This window comes from Nanorana parkeri, unplaced genomic scaffold (genome assembly GCF_000935625.1).
Source record: "Nanorana parkeri isolate BGI_ZX_2015 unplaced genomic scaffold, ASM93562v1 scaffold508, whole genome shotgun sequence".
Classification (NCBI taxonomy): Eukaryota; Metazoa; Chordata; class Amphibia; order Anura; family Dicroglossidae; genus Nanorana; species Nanorana parkeri.
The window spans coordinates 37,218-48,096 of NW_017306776.1; positions in this window are offsets into that span (position 1 = coordinate 37,218).

Below are 10,879 nucleotides of genomic sequence, written 5' to 3' on the forward strand. Positions count from 1 at the left end.
TTAACCCTGCTGCCCTGCCATCTGGTTGCCATTCTCTATTGATAGGGGGGGCGCATTGCGGAACCTGGCCTTGGGGGGTAGGGGGGTAAATCCGGCCCTGCCTGCTAGCCTTAACCCGCCTTCTCCTCCACACTGTACCAGCACTACACCTTCCTCTCTCACTACTCTCTACTCTACCATCAATCAAACATGGCCAACCCATTCCCCCAGCATTGCACCCTCACCCGCTCTCATTACTTTGCAAGCGCTACACCTGTGCTGCCACAATAGTTGTATAAAATATGACGATTCATAGCCATGGTTAATATTCACATTACTGTGAGATGAGAATTTATATAGTTTATTTTCTTTAAACCTTTTGCTCATTCATATTGTATAGCTAAATCCATATACTGCCATCTAGTGGTCATTTTGGTTATTGCACATGTTTTTCTGTGTTCCCTCACATCTATAATGTATTTCCCTTGTGTGTAATGCTCCGCCCTTCTTCTTAAATAATATAATGTGCCGAGCTTTAATTAAATATGCATCAAAACATAAACAACAATGTGCTAAAGTCCCATAAGAGTGAAAATTCAAAAGTGATTACAGAAATTTAGATCCATAAAAAACTAATGGAATGGTTAGAGTGATAGCAGTGGTAATAGCAATCTTCTAGCCAAACTTTTGCGTACCACACATCAAACAAATGCTCCAATCCACACGTGATAAAAGGGTGTGCAGGTGGGTGCTCACCTGAGCTGATGACCAATATAGGCCATACAACACTGTTCCCTTCTTGGCGGGGAGGGACACCCTTTAGGGATATAGACCGGACCAGTTCACAGTGATATCCATCCAGAAAGAGATAAGCAATAAAAACATAATGCGTATCGTCCAATTAAATAATAAAACTTTAATCTTTAAAAACATACTCACATGGATTGAGTCAAAGTAAAATAGTGGAGAGAAGTACAATCAATGTTCCAGCTCAATACTGCACGAACGAGGACTCTCTCCCGTCCTTCCGGCCGGATAACAAAAGTGACGTCAGTGACTCTGCCCACCCTACGCGCGTTACGTCTCACGTGACTTCATCAGGTGGTGTGTAGTCACTGACGTCAAGGTCTCTATTTAAGTACAAAAGCCCACACCCCCTTTAGTTAGAATACCCAATAGAGGAGCCCTAATGCAAAGTGGCCAAAAATAGAGCATCAGATTGCAGTGAAGGAGATAACGATCCATGCAATTGACGGCTCGGAAGCAGGTGGAGGCACACAATTTCTATAATGACACAGAGGCTAAACTAAATAACACAGCAACTAGAGTAAATATAATTAATGAATCAATATTAAGAACAAATATGATCAGATACTACATTAAAAACAATAACTCAAATAAATAATCCACAATCATCCTCAGGCATTAGAGATAAAACAATTGAGATCGAATTCTACATTAAGACCAGATGGTTTCATAGACCCTGCTTTGAATATCCAAAAGGATTCTTTTTTGGCTAATTCTCTCTTCCAATTTCCTCCCCTCCAATGTTTGACTATTTTCTCTATACCCCAAAACTGTAGGTTAGTGGGATCTTTGTGATGAACATCCCGAAAGTGTTTGGAATCTGACTGATCTTTATAACCCCTTTTTATATTATAAATGTGTTCTTTGATTCGAATACCCAGTTTCCTAGTGGTACGTCCACAGGGGCACTCTAACCCATACACTACAACTTCTGTGTCACAAGATATACATTGTTTAACAGTCACCTTTTCACTAGTGGTATTAATAACAATAATAACACACAGTTTAGCTACCATAATAGACTGTGTATTGGAATTATATATTCACAAAATAGTGACAGTGCTTGTAAAACTCAATCAAGTAGTAGGACCAGAATGATGACAACAAGTTCCCACTATGTCATGGTGTCGAAGACCTAGGTGGTGATCATGTAGTCGATGGTAACTGCTAATGAAGGGTAGGGGTAAGGAGAGAGGAAAGGGAGGAAGAGGGGAAGAAAAGAGGGGGGGGGGAGAAAAAGAGGGAAACAAGGCCAAGACCATATAGGGGGCCAAGTATGGTCCCCTATATGGTCCCCAATACATATATGGTCCCCTATACATTGTGGACACTAGACTAAGCATTATTGTGGACAAAGACTTCAAACCCACCATTTTGGACGAGGAATCATGTGGATCCCCAATTGAATCAACACTGGTTTCTATACTTTATCATGCTTGTTTAGCTGCTCCCTACCACCAATTGAATCATGTTTTGTTCCTAGGGCCACATTCTGTTCCTAAAGCAGTAATAGCGAAGAACAATATTGCATTCCACAGCCCTGTGAACATTCTTGTCAAGGGCCTCTCTGTATGTTAGTATGTTAATCTGGTCATTGGCACTATAATCCCAAATCATGTGTGTCCATAAGAACATAGGGTGAATCATGTTGGCTTGTAAATGAAGAGGTACTGTGTTATGTGGAAAGAGCTGTGTAGGGACTATCTATTTAGTTAAATAACTTTTATTGTTGGCTTTGAGCCTTTTCTTTTCTTTTTAAGATTTATATGAAATAAATACATTTTTTATATATTTTTCTGTTTGGAGTTGTCATTTATCCGGTGCTTTTAAAACCCCACTTTCTCTTTAAAGAACTTTCTTTGTGTATACCATCAGGGGTGTGGCACCTAATATCCAGATCCAGGTCAAAAACTTCTTTATTCAATAGCTAACCAGGTGGCAAACACCATTTTTTCCTGACCTGGCTCTGGATACTGACAATCTCTATATCTAAATCAAATCCTATTTTTGAAATTACTTTGATAGTTTGTTGTTCTGTTTTTCGGTTTCTTTTTGTTGTTGTTTCTCTGTGGATTAGTCATTGGTCCAAATATGGCTGACTACTGGCTTCAATCTTGGGATGGTATCATGTCCAGGATACAAGAAACTCACTATGATCAGACCACACAAGAATGTGACGGTAACATTTTCTTTCTTAGACTTAGAAGACTACTAGAAAGAAGATCAGCCATCTTCTGGCATAAAAAATTATTTGAGCGTTACATCTCCGAGGAAATTGTTCCATGGGGCTTACGCATACAAATATTTCCGCAAATTAAACACGTCAGCGATAAATTGAAAGAACTATGGGAGGAAAACTTACAGGCATGCTCACTAAAAATGGTCCAACTCTTGATTGACTACTATAATTCTGAACTCAATGGCCTGGAAGGAGAGATAAAATCTCTGTTTGCGGCCTCTACCGCAATTGAAAAAAACCTTCCTTCATTTGCCAAACAAGACAAAGAGTTACGCGACCATATTGAAACCTTTAGTAAGGATCTGGTCACAAATAAAGATAAAAAATTCCAAAGAGATAAACTCTCCTATACTTTAGGCCAAGCTTATAAATGGACCAAACAAACCAATACTCGATTCAGACCAGACCACCTACCCCGCTCTTCGGATTGGGATAGGGAGGCGGGGTTTGATTCAGACTCCTCATCGTTCTCCTCATTCTCATCAAAAAATAAACAACAATACAAAACACAGGGACCTCACTTTTCACGTAGAAAGAATAAGGGGGGAGGCCCACGTAGTGACACAGGAACTCCAAAACGAAAAGCACTCTCACCTAACCAACAAATGTCACGAATAGAAAAGACACATAAAGGGTATGAGGACAATTTTTCTTCCTCAGGGCAACCCCTTCTACCCACACGAAGGGCTCCGACCCATATACATACATTACGCGTATCTACGCAAGGGGTTGAAACTACCCCAATGACACCCTTTACAACACGCCAGGAAGAATCACGTAATCAAAAGGATCACCAATCACTCCCTTTAGATACAACACATCTAGGCACCACGTCAGCCGGTTTTTTAGGAACTACGACACCAGACAACAGAAGAACGGGGAGTCTGGACCCTTTTTTAGTGAGAACAAATTGGAAGTGATAAACCTCTCGGGTTACTCCTTAGATGAACTACAGTTGCAGGTACTACAATTGGGTTTAAGCTTTTGCCCCATGGATAATTTCAAACATTTCGCAGTAGTTAAAGACCTACATATGTTCGCAAGAAACTTGATGTTTAAGGTCATGTATGATAAAGATACCACTCAAAATAACCAATTAAAAATGGAACTATCCAGATGGGAGGGATACACGATGCAGGATTTTAGAGCATTAAGGGACCTGATGCAATTGATGGAAGAGGGCAACACTATGGATGGTACACCCTATAAGGATACTAAAATTGAAGGGGAATTATCTACACAATCTACAACTTTCAAAAAAAAGTCATCTAAATTCCCAGCACTACAATCGAATCCCCATATTTGGGCATTCCTTCAAAGTGCTATAAAAGAAATCGAAATGTTGCCTAACTTTTCACCCGAAACAAATCTATCTAAACCTCTTAGGAAGGCCCTAGAAAGTCTATCTTCAATGGAAGATATTGTCATTAAGCCCTCCGACAAAGGAGGAAATATAGTGGTACAAAATAGAACCCAATACGAACTGATGTGTAAAAAAATTCTATGTAATCCAGAATGGTATAAAAGAATCAACGAGACCCAAGTAAAAACTTACCAAACCGAATATCAAACAATTATCTATCGAGCGTACCACAACGACCTCATTAACAAACAAACATTAGACTATCTTGATATCAAATTTCCTCGTCTCCCCACTTTCTACTGCCTTCCTAAGACCCATAAAAACCTAAAAGACCCTTCGGGCAGACCAATCGTGTCAGGAATCGGCAGTCTCACCGAACTGGCCAGCCGGATGATCGATGACTATTTAAGACCTCATGTGTTAGCCTTACCTTCATACTTACAAGACACATCCGACCTTCTTAAAAACATAGACGGCATTATGATCCCACCAGACTCTTGGCTGGTTACAATCGACGTGGAAGCACTATATAGCAGTATTCCTCATCGAGAAGGTATAGCGATCATTAGGCAGTTTTTGGATGAAAGGACTAACTCATCGACATCATATAACAACTTCATTTTGGATTTGTTGCTTTTTGTCCTGACACAACGTTTTTACATTTGGTAGTTCCCACTACCTCCAGATGCAGGGGGTTGCGATGGGCACATGCTGTGCCCCGTCATACGCCAACCTGTATCTGGGGGGGTGGGAACGGGAATTGTTCCATTCGTTAGAGGCCTATGGGTATTCGGACCATATCCTTACATGGTTGAGATATATAGATGACGTGTTTGTGATTTGGATGGGCTCCAGGGAGGAGTTGGAGGTGTTTGTCTCTCGTCTACAGCTAAATAGGTTTAATCTAAAATTTACCATGCAATGCCACCAAAAGTCCATCCCTTTTTTGGATGTCAAGGTGGGCGTCGATGATGAAGGTTTAATCTTCACGGGCCTCCATAGAAAAGAATCGGCAGGAAATACCATCTTACATGCCACCAGCGCACATCCGATCCCGCTTAAAAGGAGCATACCCTATAGCCAATATCTATCGCCTGTGCGCAAGAGGATATAGCAGACGAGTTCTAAAACAAGCATACCAAAGAGCCAAGCTGCAGACGAGGGACAAACTAATCTACTCATTCAGGAAAGAACAGGCAAATCAAAAGACATCAACGGTAAAAGTAATTACCCACTATTCCAAACAGTTCAATCAAGTGAAACAGATCCTAGATAAGCATTGGCATCTCTTATCACAGGACCCTATAATCCAACCGGAGATTGTATATCGCCGTTCTAGATCTAATCGAGATCAGCTAGTACATAGCCATTATCAGGGAATCAAGACAAATGAACCTACCCCTATGGTAACTTTCAGATGTGGGCATTGTAGTTTCTGTAAATTCATCAACCAAGGTGAATCTACAATACTCCCGAATGGCCAAGTATGGTCCCCTCGGGATTATATTGACTGCCAAACTAGGGGGATTGTCTATTTAATGTCCTGCCAATGCGGCGCTTTCTATGTAGGCAAGACGATTAGGCCCTTCTATAAACGTATTCAGGACCATATATATTTAACATCAAATGGTAAGATGACGACACCAATAAGTCGTCATGTGGGTTTATACCACAATTTTGATGCAACGGTCCTCTCATTTTTTGGGCTGGAATGTATAAGGGAAGATAAACGTGGTGGAGACTGGGACAAGATAATACTTCAAAAAGAGACAGGATGGATCTATAGGCTACGGGCCATACAGCCACCTGGGCTGAATGAAACCCTTAGCTTTAAATCCTTCCTTTAATAACAACTTCCTTCCTTTTGAGCTTTTATCTTTCTCCCATAAATAACAAATAATGTCCTCAAGGACCTAATAATACTCTATGTTCTCTACGACCACCTTAATAGCGATTCTATACCACCTAAAAATGCTCACCAGGAATTACCATTAACTGAATACACGAAAATAGAAGTGTGGGAAATGTTTCCCGTAGGCCCATTATAATGACCGATTATGTGTAAATATACTTTAATGTAACTACAGGGATATAAACATATGAACCATGTGATATACAATCAATGTATTCTGGACAGATCACACCCCTAGAATTGGAAAAAATGCCATAGAACCAATGAACTATACTTACCTATACATCTGCATAAAATGGGGTACATGTTTATGTACCCATGTACATATATGCAACAGACAATATATACGATTGAAGTTTATTGTTTTATACACTGATAAATGTATTATTAATTTTTTATAGCTTCTGCTTACAAATACTAAAATATTCAAGTGGTAAAATTGGAGTCCCTCTATGCGGTGTTCCCTCGCGATCTGTCGGGCGTCTCCCTATTTCCTTTCCCTGTTCCTCTTTCCTTATCTTTCTCTCCTTGTTTCCCTCTTTTTCTTCCCCCCCCCCTTTTCTTCCCCTCTTCCTTCCTTTCCTCTCTTTTTTTTTTCCCTCCGTAGGCCCTCCCCAGTGGTTGCCGGGAGCGGTGGGACCCTGTTGTCCCTGAAGAGCATCACTCTGGGCGCTAAGCCACCCCCACTTGGGATGGCCGGCATCATTATCTTGGGAGTCTATATGCCTCAACTGCAGCTATTGTCTAGTTTTTGGTTTTATACCTTCATTGTTTCTTATTTCGCTTTTAGCGTTTATTCCTTCAATTGCAGTTGGCCTTCTTTGCGATCTGTGTGGGAAATGTAGTTTCCTTTCCCACTCAACTGTCAATAGAAACGAGACATACACTATAGCTATCTCCAACTTGTGGGGCGAGTGTAACTGTCCAACAGGATTGGCTGGGGCCCCACGAACAGCGCGGTGACGTCATTATCACGCCGCCGCGCTTGATGCCGTTATAGCGCCCACGTGAGCCACCGACACCAATATGCGGCCTCGAGGCGCCGTTCCTGGTGGTTGGTGGCATGGAGGCGTCTGGCAAAACTGTCTCTCCCGCTGTAGGAGCAGAGACGAGACGGCGCTCTAGTCTCCTTTCCCAGTGACTAATTCAGTGAGCGGAACATATCCATCCGAGGTATGCTGATCGATCATAAATAGATAGGAGTGATATCTCCTCTCTCTACCATATATGAAAAGCATGACCCATATACCTCGGTGATCAAGTGTTTTGTCCCTCCTCCCCTTGTCCATCTCTTGTAGACCCTTACTGCGCCGATTGCCTTTCGCCCCCTGCTCAAAATCGGGGTCATCTGACTCTCACCCCTCGTTGGCCCACTGGGAAGGACCACATGGGATTTGCCGTCCGGGCGGTTTTCGCTTGGGAACACACGCATATACCTGCATGTGCAAAACTAGCAGGTAAGACTTGACCCAATTCACCCCCGCTTAGAATAGCAATTACGATAGATATTACATCCAATGTCTTTTCTATACTATGCAGATATCTCCCTTCCACTCCTGAAGAAGCGCAAAGTTGCGTGAAACGTTGAAGCTGCTCTTCCTTACCCCTACCCTTCATTAGCAGTTACCATCGACTACATGATCACCACCTAGGTCTTGGACACCATGACATAGTGGGAACTTGTTGTCATCATTCTGGTCCTACTACTTGATTGAGTTTTACAAGCACTGTCACTATTTTGTGAATATATAATTCCAATACACAGTCTATTATGGTAGCTAAACTGTGTGCAGGGCAGGATTATCAAACCTGCTCACCATAGACCATACATTCTCTTGGTATTTTTAATTATGAATCTTTATACAATGAATTAACTTAAGTATATATATGCTTGTAATCTAATGGTGAATCGCACTGTTTTTCGATATAATCATGACCATCTGCAATATGCCTTAATCATGTATGCCAAACTATGTGAAATCTCTGACAATCATTGTGATTACCTTTGTATGATTTCTTAAGGTGGCCACAAGTTGCTTGTGGGTTGGCATTAGTGGAGAATAGATCTGCTCCACCTTCCAACCCTTCAAGCACTACCCACAGAATCAAACACCTATACATTGTGGACATTAGACTAAGCATTATTGTGGACAAAGACTTCAAACCCACCATTTTGGATGAGGAATCATGTGGATCCCCAATTGAATCAACACTGGTTTCTATACTTTATCATGCTTGTTTAGCTGCTCCCTACCACCAATTGAATCATGTTTTGTTCCTAGGGCCACATTCTGTTCCTAAAGCAGTAATAGCGAAGAACAATATTGCATTCCACAGCCCTGTGAACATTCTTGTCAAGGGCCTCTCTGTATGTTAGTATGTTAATCTGGTCATTGGCACTATAATCCCAAATCATGTGTGTCCATAAGAACATAGGGTGAATCATGTTGGCTTGTAAATGAAGAGGTACTGTGTTATGTGGAAAGAGCTGTGTAGGGACTATCTATTTAGTTAAATAACTTTTATTGTTGGCTTTGAGCCTTTTCTTTTCTCTTTTTAAGATTTATATGAAATAAATATATTTTTTATATATTTTTCTGTTTGGAGTTGTCATTTATACGGTGCGTTTAAAACCCCACTTTCTCTTTAAAGAACTTTCTTTGTGTATATTAATAATCGGGGGATCCACCACACTCCTTTAATGTATTGTCAAATAATAACATCTCCCAGTGTTTACTGACAATCCTCTCTAACTCTTTGTACTGAACATTAAAATAAAAAATAAGGGCCAACAATAGTCATTTCCTAGTGGCATGGCTGCTTGTAACAGGACACCATGTTAATCTGCATTGCATGCTTGGAAACATTATCATCTTTGACCTCCTTAACCACCTCACGGCCGGCCGTTGTAAAAAAACGGCCGGCTGGGAGCTCTCTAGGTCTTTAGATGTCCGCTCAGCCACGCCTACTTGCACGCACCGTGCAGCTCGCGTGAGCAGGAAACGCCGACAATTTAAAAACAGGCAGCGATGCCTGTTAACATACAAGTGATCCGCCGGCTATAGAGCCGGCGGATCGCTTGTATGAGCTTCCGGCCCGTGTCCCCCCCTCCCTCCGCGGCCCCCCCTCTTGTTGTCACGCTGATCCCGGGCTCCGCTGTGACCGCTGCGAGCCAAGGACCAGCATAGTGCCTCTCTGACAGGGGATCAAAGTTAGGTTGGTACACAATCTCCCTCCGGTCCCCTCTCCGCTGTAAGAATGCGGAAATGATGTACATTACATCACTTCCGCATTCTTGTGTCACTCTCCAGCTTCAGACGCTGGAGAGAAGCTGATGAAGCAGATCTGTGCTTCAGCAGCTTCTTTGGGGGTCCTAGGTGACATTAGGGGTCTTGGAGACCCCTGATGTCTCCATAAAGAGGACCTGTCACATCTTTTGCTATCACATAGGGGGGTTTCTTAGCAATAAAGTTAAGTGAAAAAAAATTAAAGTTTCCAATTTTTTTTTAAAATTACACATAAAAAAGAATAAAAAAAAAAATGTTTTAAAGTCCCCACCCATACATACACGCATGCAAACATGCGTCGGGGCGCATACCTGCGAAAGCGACGATTGTGCCCATTAAGCCGCACATGTTACATATCGCCACGAACGTCGCAGTGTGAGCAATAATTCTCGGGCCATCAATCAGGACTGTCCCACCAGCCCTGGACCCTTCCACACCATTGAATCCCTCCTCACCACCGATTACCTGTATAACTCATGTCTTGGGTTTTTTTAGGCACATCCTGGTGTGCCTTTTCTACCTTCCTCCACTCTGGGTACACATGCCCACGGTCCGTTCTACGCCTATGCTGAGCATTTGTTGACCTCACACTGAAGGGACTACCTCCCTCTTCTCCTGATGAAGCGCCCCTTGGCGCGAAACGCGTAGAGCCTACAAGCAGTGCTCCTCTAGCATTGCAAGCAATATATCACCCCCATATGCATTGTTCCTTGCATCCGAGGTTTATTAACTTAACCAACCAATACTGTGTCTCTTCTGTTGCTATGATGTTGTACTTTATATACATAGATCCATGATCATCCAGCTAAACCTCGTTTTGTGATATTTAGGGGGTTATAGGAGGTTTGTTCCTCTGAGGTGTACGTCTTTTTATACTATCCATGCATATCTAATGCTTTTTATAAATTATCTGTTTAATACATTTATACTTTTTATATATACTTTTGAGACTGAAGGTTATTGGACTTGTTCTTTCTGGAGCCAGAAAAAACCCCCCATCTTTTTCTGTCCAGATTCTTTTCATTACCAATTAACCAGGGGTTGGTTTCCAGAAAGGGAGGATCTGTGCATCACCAAAACATTTTTTTCTTCTATAAAGCGATATACTGAGCTTTGGGTGACGGGAGGACGCCAGTTCGTGTCCTCCCGTTACCCTTAGGAGAACTATGGGGAAAAGCCCTGACCCCATAGTTCTCCTTTAATGTATGATTTTGTTTTTATAAATATACAGGGATCCCAACCTGAAAGAAGCAATTTCAGGGAGTTGCCCTTCTCATTTCAGGGAGGTGCCC